Below are 17071 nucleotides of genomic sequence, written 5' to 3' on the forward strand. Positions count from 1 at the left end.
CGAAAAGCACAAAAAATAACATTGACATAAGGATATAGTTATGTTTATACTTACAGAAGCGGATTTTTTTCTGTTATTTTCAAAGTAATATCCTTAGAATTGGCACTCTCAACCAGCTTTCAGGAAAAAAATGTCGGTAGCAGGCATGTTAAAATGCAGCAGCCTATGAAATGAAAAAGCTGTCAGTTCAGCTACTGTTCTTAGTCAAGTACTTCCATTGTACCAATCAGGGGTTGGGAGACTGGAACTGGGAGATTAAGGCTTTACTTTATTTGTCTAGATATGCTTTTAGGTAAAAGGTAGAATATGTGTCTGCTGGCTGCATCAATGCTTTTTCTTTTAGGGTCCATTAAGTCATCCCCATTAAAGTCAATAGACATATTTTTTTAATATGCCTAATGTTTCTCTCTCAAAGCAAAATGAATTCTGTTTTTTCTTTCTTTCTTTCTTTTTTTTTAATATATTTCCTGAAATCACATTTTATACACTTATATAATACACTTTTTTTTCTTTTAACATCTACAAAGCTTAGCCTCCACAATGGCTGCAGTAGTAAGATCTTTAGGTGCCTGAAAGAAATAACAGAAAGGAGAAGGCAATAAATAATTGTTCAGTGAAGACTGAGCAGAACTTAGAAATTATCTAAGTACAACCAAAGCTAAATGAAAATTTGTTTTTAATAAGGGTAGGGATACAGAATGCGTAAATAAAAAATCATTAGTAACAATTAATATGTACAAGGGAAAATCTCCATCTGAGTATGAGGAGTATGAGGAGTTTAGTATCTTCAAATCAGGATATATTTTTTTCAACCCAAATGCTGAGAGAGTTAGAATCTTAATTTTTAAGTTCAATGGCAAGATTTTTTTTTTTTAATTAATTGTCAAAGTGGAGAGAAAAATGTGTGGATGGAACTTAACAACGACAGCAGCAACAACAACAACAAAACCACAATATTTTATCATGATTTTGTTCTCCTCAGAAACGTAGTGAGATTCCTACCACCTAACTTTAGGCTTATCCAGCTAATCTAAAAGCATATCTCCCAGTTCACTCAAAAAAGAAAAATAGACATATTCTTTAATTCTAAATGTCTCTGTTTATATATACAGATATGCATTCACACGTATGCAGTACTTTCCTCTACATATATGCTTATGCCTTCACACTGATTTGATGAACCTAAAATATTACCTTGCATTACAGGCCTAGATTCTGTTTTGCTAAATTTAGGTGGAGTATCTTCAACTTAAAAGTTCTTATAACTTGGAACTAAGCTGACAATGAGATGACACTGAAGATAGCTTCATCAAAGATAAATGCACTTACTTGTACTAACATATTGTTATTTGATATATGATGCATTTCTTCAAACAGATGAAATGTAGTAGAGCAAATGTGTCTAGACTTCAGTAAAAATTTAATGTGGTGCTATGAGCTGATATTACTCAGCTGAGGGTTAAGGTTAGACAGGTGTTAGTAAGGACCTTATGAAATAAATAAAGAAAGGAGTTATTGAGTTTGAAGAAGGGCTGTTTTTGGAGTTCCAGAATATGGAATGCAACTATTTTAATAGATTCGTTTATGGGCTTGGCATAAAAACAAGCAGTGTGCTAATGAATTTTGCAGATAATGCAAAGAATAGATGACCTTCCGGGGGGGGGGGGGGGGGGAATATTAGATTCAAGTAAATTGAATGCAATTTTAATAGTAACAAAATCATGGTAATGAACATAACAGTCTTTAATGAATTACTCTTAAAACTGCAGCCAAGACTTTTGGGACCCACAGGGAAGGAGAAAACAAAAGTCTAAGGACTGATCCCAGAGTGATTAACTAGTGAGTGGGATTGTCCATGAAAAGAAAAACGGGGTTCCTAAAATCTATAAAGAAAAGCATTTCCAATGGAATTGAGAAAGACTATTATATGAGGCATGATGACACTGATGACATATGCCAGCCCAAGGCCACTAAGGAGGCAGAGGACTGCTTCCCATAACAAGCCTGAAGACAAGCTTGGGACTTCCATTGGGATTCCATGGCTTGGGACTTCAATTGAGAAGGAAGAAATATTATGCAATGCTGTAACACTTCTCCAGCTTCATTTTTTCTGATGCCAAAACCCATAACAAAGCTCTGTGACTACAGGATGTCCCTGCTACAGCTCAGGAGCTAGTGTTACTGAATTTGATCAGAAAGAAAAAGCTAATGCAGGAGGATCTGAAGAAAGGCTCAGGTTAGCCATGCAGGTGGCTCATGAAGTGGAGTGCATGGTTCAGAGTTTTCTGCTTTCCTTCCACACAGATGAAGTGTCACTCATCACAGTTCATGTTATAGAAAAATTCTGAGTTGTGTAGTAGAAAGCCAGTTGAGAAAAGGCAAATTTAGAAATATGACTTCAACTAAAATCATAAGCAGTAAAAGAAAATGATCTTCCGGGAACAAAAAAAGTTATTTTTGTAAAACTGTAACCAGGAATAAGTTATTAAATTATATTTAATATTTTAGTAAGGTTCTCATACAAGAACCTTGAACAATGCAAAGAAGCATGAATTTTTAATTCTGCATTTAAAAATAAAGTAAATGCTACATTAATAATTCTGATACATACAAATATTTATCTTTTACGGAGAAAAAAAAATAAAGAGACAAAAACAAACAAACAAACAAAAACACAAACAAACAAACAAACAAGAACTGAGGTACCTGAAAATGGATCAAACTGAAAAAAGAACCAAAAGAACCTAGCCAGACTGGAAGTGGTGGGACTAATGTTTATGAGTATTTTTGAAACTTTAGTAAGCTTTCAATTTCTAAACAATTCTGAAAAGTCTTACCCTGATCTTTGTTTTCCAACCAAAACTGCTACCTAGTATATAATATAACTGCAGTGTTTTATTAATTTTAAGGATTTCATAAGCTCATTGTGTAAAGTTTTTTATTGTTGGTGTTTGAATCATTTTATATTTTATGATTTGACACTGCTGATGAAAAATTTGTTGTAGTGGTACATTTTTCACAATACTAGTAAACAGAGAAAGGTAAATATTTTCTTCTTTGTGAGAAAGAGCATCCAAACTGTAACTTCTGGATGTTCAGTGGCAATTTTTGCACCTTGTCAATAGTGAAAATATTGAAGACAATAAAATCTTCGAGTTGATATCTAGCCCAGATTAAGAACATCATCTTTTTCTTAATTGAGATTAGTTATTGTGGCTTTTTATTTGTCTTAATCTCATCTGAATGTATTTAAATGTGATTTATTTATCAAAAAAACAATTAAATGTAACATTTAGCAGAGTTGGGAAAGATTTTATATTCTCAAATACTATGGGTAAGTGAATAAGACTTTTATACAATATAGTTTAAAATTATACATACATCATAAAGCAGAAGAATATTAAAAGGTTTATGTATTTTCTGCAACCTACAGGACCGAATGTTTTAGTTCAAATCGATGTACTAATAGAACTAGCTATGAGTTATTAATATTATTTACATTAGTTCTTATTCATGAATGATAATAACAATCCATTTTCTCAATGTGTATTAAACACCAGAAGACTATGGTTCAACACATATACTATGTCACTTAGTATTCAAATTATTCACATTTCCTGAAGCATCATATTTTTGTCAGGGTCAGAAGAAAAATATGTATAGATAAGCAAATGATTTAACTTAAAATTAATCTTACATTTTCTTTTTAGTATGAACAACGTATTTCAGAGCAATTAGCTAAATAGACTTGAGGTAGTGGAAAATATATCTGCAATCCTCTTGTGGAGCTAATTAAGTCCTTTGTGTTACTTTGATGTGGTTTTGTAGTATAGATTGTTTAATATTGGATTATGCAATTCAGCATGTCTACATTACAGAGTGGAAAATGTAACACTATGCCTAACAGCAAAAAGTAAGTGAGGATACAGTGGCATGGCAAGGTTGATCCTGTAGCACACTTATTATTCATTTCTTAAATGAGGAAAGTTGGCTTTTGCAAACAAGATGGTGATTTATCATGTAGCTGAAGTGAGAAGGCAAAGGTTACCAGAGGCATATGAAAATGAAACTTTTTCATACTTTAGTTAAGAGGTTTATGTCTTCATTGAGCAGATATAGTATACAGTTCCCTTTCCCTCCCTAAAAAGAACCCTACATTCTTTCAATGTATTGATTAGTGTACTTGAAGATCTGCTCTAAGCAGGATTCCCCATATTCAGGTGTATACAACCTGCAGGGGGTATATAAGATGTGTTCAAGTATCAAGATGCATCAGGTATCAAGATGCAGGGGGGAACTGATAACAGAAAATATATATATATTTCAAAGCACAAAATTCTGACTATGATGTTTAGATTCTATTCTTGGCTCCAGAACAAGTCACAATTGCTATGTTGCTTATAAATTTAACATATTTCTCATGCAACTGCACTATTTTCCCTGGGAACCGTAGCTTGTGCATATGCAAAATATCAGCCTTTTTGGATACATACTGACTGCAGAACATGCGTTTGATGAAGAAGTCATGATGGGTAAAAGTGACGTATACTTCACTGTCTTCAAGGTAATTACAAATTACAGTTTCCATAATTTCAAGCAACTATTTCATCTTCCTTCAACAAAAGGAAGGGAAGTCATCCACTTGGGTCGGGGCAATCCCAGACATGAGTACAGACTGAGAGAAGAACTCACTGAGAGCAGCCCTGCAGAAAAAGACTTGGGAGTTCTAGTGTATGAAAAGCTCTACATGAGCCAGCAGCATGCACTTGCAGCCCAGAAGGCCAACTGCGTCCTGGGCTTCATCAACAGAGGAGTGGCCAGCAGGTGGAGGGAGATGATTGTCCCCCTTCTGCTCTGCCCTTGTGAGGTCCCACTTGGAGTGTTGCATCCAAGTTTGTGGCCCCCAGCACAAGAAAGATGTGGAACTATTAGAGTGAGTCCAGCGAAGAGCCACAAAGATGATCAGAGGGCTGGAGCATCTCTCCTATGAAGAAAGAATGAGAGAGCTAGGGAAGTTCAACCTGAAAAAGAGAAGTCTCTGGGGAGACCCCATTGCAGCCTTTCAGTACTTAAAGGGGGGCTTATAAAAAAGATGGAGAGTGACTTTTTACTTGGGCAACTAATGATAGGACAAGGGGGAATGGTTTTAAACTAAAAGAAGATAGATTTAGATTATAGGTTAGGAGATAGTTCCTCATTCAGAGGGTGGTGCGGTACTGGAACAGGTTGCCCAGAGGAGCTGTGGATGCCCCATCCCTGGAGGTGTTCAAGACCAGGTTGGATGAGGCCCTGGGCAACCTGATCTAGTGGGTGGTATCCCTGCCCATTGTGGGGGGATTGGAATTAGATGATCTGCCAGTCCAAGCCGTTCAATGATTATCTATCCATTGTGAACTAGGCTTTTTGGTTAAATATTAGAACCTTTTCTGTAGACAAGTTCTGTGACACAGATTCCCTGAGGACTGAACATGCCATTAGAATGTGATTTGGATTAGAATCATTTAGGTTGGAAAGAACCTTTAAAATCTTCTAATCTAATCTTTAACCTAGCACTGCCAAGTCCACCATTAAACCATATCACTAAGCACTACATCTACAAATTTTTGAAGACCTCCATGGACTGTGAGTCAACTATTTCCTTGGGCAGCCTGTTCCAATACTTCACAACCCTTTCAGTGAAGAAATTTTTCCTAATATCCAAACTTAATCTCCCCTGGCACAACTTAAGAACATTTCCTTTTGTTTTATCACTTTGTGTTTGGAAGTAGAGACTGATCCCCACCTCACTACAGCCTCCTTTAAAGTAATTGTAGAGTGTAATAAGGTCTCCGCTGAGCCTCCTTTTCTCAGGGGTAAACAGCCCCAGCTCCCTCAGCCACTCCTCATAAGACTTGTTCTCTAGACACTTCACCAACTTTGTTGCCCTTCTTTGGACATGCTCCGGCACCCCAGTGTCCTTCTGGTAGTGAGGGGCCAAAAACTAATTCAAATAGAATGAATTTCTTAATTTTGCATCCCATACTCAAGTGCTTCCTTGATTAAACAAGATTATTATTGAATTATGTAGTCAGGCTAACTAGACTAGCAGCTTCCAATGAGATTTTAATTAACAGATTACAAATATGCTTTTCTTAAAGTTGTTGTTGATGGTTACAGAAGTTACCGCTGCTGGTTAACATTACTGTGGTAACATTATTTGTGCTCATTATTGCCCCTTGGTTATGATTCAGCAGTAGGAATGTTTTCCTGCTGCTTCTTGAAACCCAAAGACAAAGAACCAGGCCCTTCAAAAGCAGTCCCTTTACGGTAGGTGTAAGAGATGCTTGGGACAACAAAAACTCTTCTTACTTAGCTCTGTCACTGATGCTGTAATATATCAGTTAAATAATAATTATTATTTTCTGGAATAGAATAAGCTTACAATAGAATAAATGATCCAAAGGAAAACAAAACTAGCAGGGACAGATTTAATAAAGAGGAAAGACTGCATTTAATTAAAAAAGAAAAAAAAAAAAAAGTGGATCCAGAACACAAACACCACTGTAGCACTGACCTGCAATTATCCCTAACATTTAATTTTTTATATTCTTCTTGGCTACTGTGAAAACTAGTACACTTCCAAATAATATCTGGGCATGGTTCAAGGAACAATACAGCAAGGACCATTCTGAGTGGGGGGTTGGATGATTTAATGTTGTTTGGAGATGAAGATATTAGAACAGTTTAATTTTATGGGTATATGTTATGTGGCATATATCTGAGCCATAAAAATGGTTTTATTTAGCAGTACTTATGTAGCCAAGGAGACCATACTCCTTCACAATAGTGGGGCCTATTACATCATTAACACCTCTCAGAAGAGGTAACAGCAGTTTCACTTCTGTAAATGTTGTTTTGTATATAAGCAATGGTTCTTTTTTATTGATGTGTGATCTTTTTTGAGAATATCAGTGGCTAAACACAGTTTAGATAATGTTGGCAAAATGTTTACCAAATCTAATTCATTCATTCTCTTCTATAATAAGATTGGTAACACAGAGATTCACCGTATATTAAATTTTTAGTACAAATAAATTTTAATTAGTTCCTTGAAAAATATCTCTTGGTTTGTTTATTTACATTTCAGGCTGAATATAGTGCAGAATAGAAGAAACATGATTCAGAGTGACTTTCCTCTTTTTTTTTTTTTATTAATATTTTTTTTGCCATAATGATCAAAGTCATCCTTGATTCCAGACACTGCAATTTATTACACTCTAGCTTCCTACATTCATCAGCATGTGACAGAAATAACACCATTTTAAGCATTTTGATCATGTGAAAACATTTATCAGGCTGACATTTTGGCTACTTTACAAAAATGTATGAACTTATGAAGTCTATCGGTAGTGCATAAGAAAGGTATAAATTAAAGTTCTTTTATGACATTTTGAGATATATGATTAATGGGATATAGCCTAGTTTGATTAATCTATGCATTCTTAGTATCTCTTATTTGACATTTGTAGCTAGTTGCTTTTTTTCTGAGAATTCTTATTTTGTTTATATGCAAAAGGATATTAATCATTTAATCATCCTCCCAATTAGTCATCTTTTTTTTTTTTTTTTTTTTTTTTCAGGCACCAAAAAGTCTTGTCTTTACAAAGAGTGTTTCCATTAAACACCTGCTGCTATACTATTTGGTAACTCCACCACACACTTACTGTTTTCTTCTCTCTTGTCAAAATTAGTTTTCATTCTACAGCTTCTATGCTGTGTAATGTTAACATAGTATTTGAACACAAAAAGCCATTGCTAGTTTATTTTCCATTTCACGTGTAATGAAAACAATTTGAATTGACATGCATGTACTAATAGTGTTCATGCAAGGGGAAAAACAAAATCAAACAGAAGTGAGAGTCATCAGTGCTGGAACCCTATATTTCCATTTGATAAACAATTTCAGTGTTCAGTGACAAATTATATGTCTTGAGTATATGCCTGGAAACAATAAAGAATGAAAAGAAGTAAGTTAAACTACAACGTGTGAGAGTATCCATTAATGCAGAAACCATAGTGATTACCTTTAAATCACTATTTTACTTCATTCCAATTGTGAAAAATCTTACAGGGAAAATAAATAAATAAGTAAAAGTGCTGAAGTGTTAAAAAAAAAAAAAAGATAAAATCCTGTGATGGCCTCTGAAGCTCTCACTGAGGTTTCTTCAACTTTCAACTTCCATTTGAGGTGAGGGCTTTTCATTACACAGCCAGTTGATATTCCAGGTATATCAATGCCAACAATGAAAGTCATGCTTTTTGCATGCTAATAACCAGCCCTGGTGTTAACACACGGAATGAAAAGAGATGGCTATGTGATTTGCAGGGAGCCACATATGTATAAGAAATTCTTGAAAAAGGGCCAAGATTTTTTGTTATAATTTTTTTTTTGTTTTTGTTATAAAACTGACCTGAAAAAAAAATAGTATGTAGCCTACTAATGAATTCAGAGGTAAAGAAGATCTTTACAAAAATAATAAGGGAATTGTTAATTTAAGTTTCATGATGGAATATCTTAAATGCTTCTGTGTTGTGGGGGAGCAACAGAGTATTTGTAATTATGAAATGAGCTCATTAAAAATCTGTCACTGAATCTGGATCTTAAAACACATGCTATCATATATATGAGTGAGAATGCTTGTTAGTAGCAATAATTATTGCTTGCAGCACTAATAACTGATGCTTTTCCAGCAGCCAGCGCATGTTCTTTTCAAGACATAAAAGTTTTAGTAAAGGTCATCTCCTTTTTGCCTAATCTCCCCCTGCCCCCCCCACTTTAAAAAATTTTTTTTTTTAAAGAAAACATCTCCCCCCTCCCTGACTTGTAAGGATGGCTTAGAAACCTTTTGAAACTGTAGGCAGACAAAATACCTGGCAAGCTATGGAACAACCATAGATCAGCTTCAGTTTTCAAGGTGGACTTTCAAATAAGCTGGAATGGTTTTCAGGCAGAGCTTATTAATTCAACAAGCCTAATGGCAGATTCTTATATAGAAATGTGAAATGCTGTATAGTCCTGTGTATTTATCTAACATAACAACCCTGTGGTCATATAATTCATTGATTTTCTGTGTAGTGCTGCTGCTGCCTATTTAACGTATTTCTCCTACATAATCTGTTTTAGATAAACATTATAAAATATAATTTTTTTCATGCTCTCTCTACTCTCAGTAGCTTTGAAAGAAAAAACTACTAAAAAAAGAAAAAAAAAGTATGCACTGAAGTGCCAAAATGTGAATGCCATTTTTTTGAATTTTTTTTTCTTTTTTCTTAGACTGACATAGCTCAAGTGCCACTGCCTCCACCATTAGCAACTATGTTATTCCCTGTGCACACATAATTCAGCAATCCTTAATAAGCTTTTATTGAAAGCAACAGATAATAGCTTACTGAGGGTATGGCAGTGCATATTTTAATGCCGTTATTGCATTTTTAATTGAAATTGCTCTCCCCTTAACATGCCACACTTAACCTCTAGGTACAATAGAGCGTACAAGAGTTTTGAGGCTGTTGCACATTAAAGGTGTGTAGTTAGGCATAAAGCCAAACCTAAGTGCTCCTAGCTTCTGTAGAGAATAATATCTTCTCAGGAATGCAAATATTTATATTCAGACGGTTTCCTTAGAAGCAAGTGATTCAGCCTTCAAAAATCTACAGTTCTTCCGAAGAAGGAAGTAGATTATTTTACAGAGTTAATGAATGATTAGCATTCTGTTTCTATTGATTCATAAGCACAAGTAAATAAATAACTATTTAGTCTAGTACCACTGTCTTTCTGAGTGTTATACTGATACTTGCAAGTGCTTGAGTTGGACATTGTACTTCTATTAGCAATTTTATGTTAAAAAAATATGTGGTGCATATAGGTCTGTTGTCCACTATTCATCATTTTAAAAAGTGATAAAACAACAACAACAAAAACATTAAATCCCCATTCTGTTATCAATAGTGGAAAGAACAACCAAACAAACAAAAGCTTGCTTTGGACAGCTGAACAGCTTTTGAACAAGCTTCCAGATGTCTCTAGCCTCTTCTTCAACCTTCACCACTGTCGGGGGGGGGGGGGGGGGGGGGGGGGGGAACTTTATGTAAAATCAGTCATAATTTTACGTAGTTGCTTATGCCAAAATTAATTTCAGAGGAACAAATGCTGTGCTAAGAACTGCCCAACCTGAATAATCAAATGTCTATGTCAAATCATTGAATGAGCTTAGAAATCAGAAACATCGAAATAAAATTCATTTTGAAAATGAAAATTTCATTTTGAAAATGAAATGAAATGAAATGAAATGAAATGAAATGAAATTGAAATTTGAAATGAAATTGTTTCTTTTTCAATTTCTTGTGGTTTCAGGTCTTCATGGTTTTGTCACATGTTCAGCATCTTCTCCACAATCACAAGAGAAAGTTGCAGTCTAAAAATATTAGCTTCTCCAATAGACTGAACACTTGCAGAAAATTCAGTGCAGCAACAGTCATGGTGGAAGCTGGCAATGTTGTAGAAGAGGTTAAAAATAGAGTGTGAGTGATGCATTGCACCTGTATTGACAATTTCAATCTGAATGAATGAAAAAACTTATAAGGCTCTCTCTTACATAAAACTCATAAAATTAGGAAGGTCTAGATTTATGGAAAAATTAAGACAATATTCAGGTCACTCGATAGATTGCCGTTAGTCTCTGGTTACAGAGAAATGAGATATGACTAGTTTAAACAAGTTAAATACTTTATTTATTTGTTTAATACATTTTCAATATTTTAAATACTTTTTTTTTCATTATAGGTATTCTATTAGCCCTTTATAAAAATGAAAATATAGATATCCTATATTTAATTAGTTGACAGAAGAGCAGCTGTAAAAGAACAGAAACATTTTGATTTGAAAAGAAACCTATGTATTGGCACTTCAAAATACATTATTTTTCTAATTTATACATGTATTGAACTAACATTGAGTAAGCCATTAAAATTCTATCACACCATGTTTTGTAATTTAGTGCTATGTTTTAATATAAACATTTAAGTTAACTCTCTGACTAGAAAGACATCAAAGTGAAAAACATTTTTGGATATTACTACACTCTTTTTGCATCTTTCTTGTACTGAATGCAAAGTGCCTAGTTCCTCAAGGAATTAAAAGTATTTAGTAGGAGTGAGGATAAAGCAATATTAAAAAACAAAACAAAACAACAAAAAAAAACTTATATTATTGCAGAATTTCACAGTACCTCCTACAGTGTTATTCAACTAGTGCTTCTATTTAACCGTTACTTAAATTTGCAAGATATTCTTCATAGTTAACAACACAAAGAAAAATCCCATACATATCCAACTGAAAGCTTTCCAATTAATAAGGAAAGACATAAAGCCAACATTGGTTTTTCCTTAGTTCTATATGCCATTTCTAATAAGGACTGAATAATAGAAGTTCATGCTAAAACTAGTCTTCTTTACAATAAGAAAACTATAGTGCAGGAAAAATTATAAAAATTTTGGTCTGCAATTCCACAATCAAAGGACATATCAGTTACTGTATATTACTGTAACATTCCAAGCATTAAATTAAATTACAGACAGTAGAATCAAGTACAATTTACATCTGTGGGAGATTAAAAAATGAGGCTCATTAAGCAGTGTATTTTTTCCTAACAGAAATATACATGCTGAAATAATGTTCTTAAAACTTTCTTTTCAACTAGACTTTGTTGTTTCAAATGTGCTCCTAAGGCAATGTACATATTTGTTTTTTAAATGTGACATGCTGAAATCAACCTTAACTTTATTGGATGACTTGACTTTCTTGTGCTACGGTTTAGGTAACCTTACCACTCCTAAGTTCCAGCCCTGCTACTAGACCTATACAAACAGCCTGAAGCATACTTTATTCAACAGGGCTACAAATAAGCACCAAAGGTCCACCTGTGTTAATATGTTTTGTAGGCTTCTGCCACTTCTGTCACATGCAATTAATGTTATAACCAGAAGGAGAGATCAAATAATGTTGAAAAGGAACTTGCAATCTTTAGTCTAAACACATGAATCTGTACCATCTGAACTGAAAATTATAGTTAGTTTAATATCAGAGCTCACATAAGTCATAAAAGCAAGGGCTACAAACATTACTAGTAGGTTTGCCTACATATTTTTAAATTTATCTTGAAATTGTTTGGTAAATTGGAAGTATTTTGCATTTTAATTGTAGGCATCGGGTATTCTTGTTCCTAATACCAGCAATTTTTTTCTGTAATTTAAATAAGCAGACTATATAACTAAATTGGAAACGGAAATGTAGTGTATAAAGGGCTAGATTCTGCATAGGTGTGTCTTCTTTTATACCAGTGGAAATAGGCCAACTGAAATGAGTTTTGCCTCTATAGGACTGGTCTTCAGTTTCTGTTTAAACATACCAAAATGACTTGCAATTTATAATACTCTCTTTTGCACCATGATCTTGCCATCTTTTGCTGCTGTGGTCTTTCACTCAGTGACGAAGACTGAATGGAACATTTGAAGTTGAATCTATGTTACATCCATCCTTTTCTGGATTTGTTACATTACACTCTAATCACAAATATTTCTATAATTTCTTTTTTCAAAAGACTTATTAGTCTTCAAGAAGAAAAAGTCAGTACCTGCATAGAGTTTGTAGCCTGATGAGAAGCTTAGTGTTTATAACTGTGTGTTGAGTTCTGGGACCGAAAGCCCAAATTAGGTGGTAATGGAAGACATATGAAGGTGATTAAGCATAAATGAATCCAAATTTTGAGAACTCTTGTGTAATGAAACTTCTGAATGTTTACAGTAATATTCCGGAGACTCATTCCACTTGTTTTTTCATTTAAAACTCTCTGACATAAGAATGTAAAAAGGAGATAGAATAAATATTTAACACGAAGGGATTCCTTAGATGTCTGTAGTACAGCTTACTTGAAGCAAAGGATGGTATTTCAAGACACAAAATTTGTGTTAAAGAGCTGATGATTATATTGGTGGTACAAATGCAAGTAAAGGGGCACATAGACTTAGTGGAAGTCAGAGTTGCCTTGACAATGTCAAGGCACCTATGCTAACAACATGGCTTCTAGATTTCAGTAAAGACAGCTTCCATATTGCTGCCTTACTAAAACAACGTGTAAACCCTTATCATAGTAAACAACCAATGGATACACAGTGAAAATAAATCCTTCTAAAGGACTTGCTTACTGTTCTCTGATCTTTATAAACCTTCTAAATAAATAATAAATAAATCCAAATTCCAAAATATTAGGCTTTTTGACCTAATTTAATAATTGATATAAAGACACTAGCCAAGTGATCTATGAATTACCAAAATGCTTAAATCTATAGGGAAAGAAATGGTCATTGTTTTCAATAGATATTTAGCCTTTTTTTTTTTTTTTTTTTTGCATTAATATAAGCACTAGGCAAGACTTGCATAGACAATGTGTAATTATAAATTAGTTGTGTGACAATTTTTAGAGTTTATCTTTATTTTCTGTAATGATATCATTGAAACTAGTTTCAGAGGAAAACTGCTGTCACAAGAAAAAAAAAGAAACAAAGCAGACTGCTGCTTGCTTTTATCAAATTTACTTTTCTGCAATAATCTTTTGAAAATACAGATCCTCATTATAGCTATCATATTTGTATTTTTATTATGAAGTTATGAATACCACCTTTATTAGCACAGTCTGAGATGGGAAGCAGCTTTGTTGATAAAATGAGAACTTTGTGTGAAATAATGTATATAAATACAATGTATATATACATATAGAGATATATATATATACTCATGCACACAAGCACACATTCTGTGGGTCACAGAGTATTTTCCTTAGATGCCTGTACTCCCACAAAGATGGAATTTTTATCTTACCTTTTTATCTTACTTGAAAAAGTGACAAGTCCGACTAATGACTTGGTATCAATATATGCATATAGAAAATTCTGTTCTTTAGTGCAAATTGTATCACGGAACGTGAAAATGGGTGAATAACCTGGAAGATAGCTAATTCTTTTCCAACTAGTACATGGCTATTAACTAGAATAACTAGAGTAGATTGTGGAATGCTTCCTCCCATCCTTGCTTAATTGGCTCATCTAACAACAGTTCTGGTGCTTGCCTTTGCAGATTATTCTGAGGCTAATAGATCTGACTGTCACATTATTTGTATCCTTATTGTTAAATGACCCAATGGAATTCCTTGGTTCCTTTGTCTTTGAAGTATTTTTTGTTTTTGTTTCTCTCTCTCTCTTTTATTTTTTTAAAGCCAATATTTACAATTGTGTTGTGTTTTAACAACTTTATTTTCCATTGCTTCTGAAAGTTTGAAATGGTGAGCGAATGTCTTATAGTTATCTTACACTCAACTTAAACAAATGTATGTGATTTCAAAAGATGCAAGGAAGAACATTCTCATCTGATTTTCTTGTGATAAAAATGCGATACACATTGTGGACTATGTGGTCTCAGTGCCAACCATCCAGTGGTACCTAAAAGTTGTTTATGCAGCTCCTAGACTGAGAAATATATCTTGCAGCAAAAGAGTATATTGAAATTAGAAACAGTTTATATGGATGGTACTTATTTCTGTGAATAAAACTGGCATATTTAAGCTATTAATAATATAAATATTTCATTTACAAAACACAAATGTGTATTTTCTGATGGTTTTCCTCCTTTTTACTTTTCTCTATGAAGAAGGCTTTCTTGTTGCTTTCAGAGCAGACAGTATTTTATAATATCCTAGCGGGGTCAGAATAAAATAAAATGTTCCCAATTCTTTAATTCTTAAAGAGAGAAAATTCCCTTGAACCTCAGTTAAGTTTATATGGCAAATGGCAGAATGACTTAACTGTAACATTTTCTTTTAAAATATTAATGAAATATAATATAAACAATTAAATAGCTTTCAGTTAAATAATATATGTTTAGGACCTAAGTTCCTAAGTGTACTCACTTGTGACAGTTTGATAATAACAGTATTCTGTGACAAGCTATTTCATACAGTTCATGATGCTCATTTTACATACCTTCTGTAGTATCAGGAATGGAGAATTGTATAATGGAGTATAAATGCTGGAGCAATATGAAGCATGTCCTTAAATAGCCCCAAGGTCACAAATAATATGCAGAATATAAATTTCTGTTTATATTGCAACACATTTATATAAATTGCTATTCATATTGCAATATACATTTCTGTTTATACTGCAAACAAAAACATTACTGTCAGACTCATAAGTAGTATAGTACTTGGGACTTATAGTTCTAATACAACATCTTAAAAGTTTTAATATTTACTTTCTTTTTTTCATTAGTTACTATTTTCGCCAGAAAAAAAAAAAAAGGGGGGGGGAGGGTATATTTGCACATTTTAAATGAATATTCCTTTTTGTCCAAAGAACATTTCATTCTGAAGTGTTAGTTGGCTAAGATGAACCAGCTTTAATCACAATAAAATATTCAAAATTATCAAAGTAGTTCCATTAGGTCAAAGTGAAAATTATAAGACTTTTCAATATTTGAAAATGTTCAGTATTTGAAGATTGTATTACAGTTTAGGATTGCAATGTTTTTCGAAGTCACTAGAAATTCTTTCAGTGCCAGAAAAGAGTTCCGTCCCAGTTCTAATACATCTATGTTCTTCTTCTTCCTTTTTTTTCTGAAAGTAAATTCTCATCATCTGTCTCAGGATTGTAGCAATGTGAGTTGCTCATTTTACTTTCATTCAGAATATGAAGTTTCCAACCTCCTGAATGACTTTGCCAATCACGTAAGTATAAAACCAAGCCCTGGGGAATTTGGTGAAATCTGAAATTAGTATTTTCTCATTTTCCCCATCTTCATAATGGAAATCTTTCTTTTTGCACTGTTTGGCTGTGTCTTCCATTTAGATTGCAAATTCTTAGAGAAAAGGATTGTCCAGCACTGCATGTTTCTAATCCCTCAGTCACTATGGATTCTACACAATATTCTAGTATATGAAAATGAAGACATGTCAACCTCTCATTTCTGTAGTACATCTATATATCTACATACTAGAGAAAAAAAGAAAGCAATAACCCTTGTGAGGAATAAACACCATTAATGTAAATATCTAATGTTCTACCTTCTGTAAAGTCAGCTATATCAAGAAAAGATAGGTTCGTAAAAAATCTGAAGTTAAGCACCAATGCCTAAGCAAGAACCAAGAAAAAGGTAAATTTGTAAAGGGAAAGTGAAGAAAAAAATGCAGGAACACCCCATACATGGATGATATTTATACGTACCATGTGGCATGAATCAGGACAGGGTAATACCAAGGTGGTGTTCTAATTTGAAGGAGGAAGAGGAGGAAAACGTTTTTTTTTATGGTTACTCTCAGGTTGAATGAGGATATAGAGATGTTACTTGTAATTTTGTGAGATTGTTTCTCCACTTTACATGTAGATTTCTCTAGCGTGACAGGACCTGTTTTTTTTTTTTTTTTTTTTTTTTTTACCATTGGGTATTTTTTAAAAGCATCTGAAAGGTTTAGGAGAACAAATTACATCTGAAATTCAGTAGGAGGTAGCTTCTGACTGTTAGATGTTTAATCAAAATCATAACAAAATTTACTGTAAGAATTTTCTCAAGATTGAAATTGCAAGAAAAGTGCAATGGTTCATAATATAATTTGTAAAATTTATGTGACCATTAAGAGCTGTCTAATGTTCACTTTTAATCTCTGGTTGCACCGCTTAAGATCAACTCTGCTGAGTTCTACCATCTCAAAGACAAATGCAGAAATACCTCAAGTTTTGACTGCTACTGTTTGCAAAGTGTTATCGATTCTGAAATCTTTCAAGTACATGTCCAAATTTATTCAAATAAAGCTTTTATCTGTCTCTTTCTTCCAAGGCATTTAACCTACCTGGCATTTTACAGTTAATTATGCATTCTCAGGCAGAAAGAGTGGAGACAAAAATTTTAAAGACAGTTATTTCTATGTATTGCTTTTCATTGCAGTGCTGAAAATTGCAAACATTGTCAAGGTACAAAATTAGCTAA

At 33.5% G+C, this 17071-nt stretch overlaps 1 protein-coding gene across 4 annotated transcripts in view; it reads left to right on the forward strand.

The window, feature by feature from the left end:
* SEMA3E (semaphorin 3E) overlaps positions 1–17071 on the forward strand; it is a 150856-nt gene that overhangs the window by 52176 nt on the left and 81609 nt on the right. Inside the window, exon 1 of one of the 4 annotated variants that reach the window (XM_066982189.1) lies at positions 15793–15815. The exons of the other annotated variants lie outside the window; for them this stretch is intronic. The gene's annotated coding sequence lies outside the window, so the exon portion shown is untranslated. Of the gene's footprint in view, positions 1–15792; positions 15816–17071 lie in introns of those variants that run through there. 4 annotated transcript variants of the gene reach the window in all.

Source organism: Anser cygnoides, chromosome 1 (genome assembly GCF_040182565.1).
Source record: "Anser cygnoides isolate HZ-2024a breed goose chromosome 1, Taihu_goose_T2T_genome, whole genome shotgun sequence".
In the NCBI taxonomy this organism is placed as follows: Eukaryota; Metazoa; Chordata; class Aves; order Anseriformes; family Anatidae; genus Anser; species Anser cygnoides.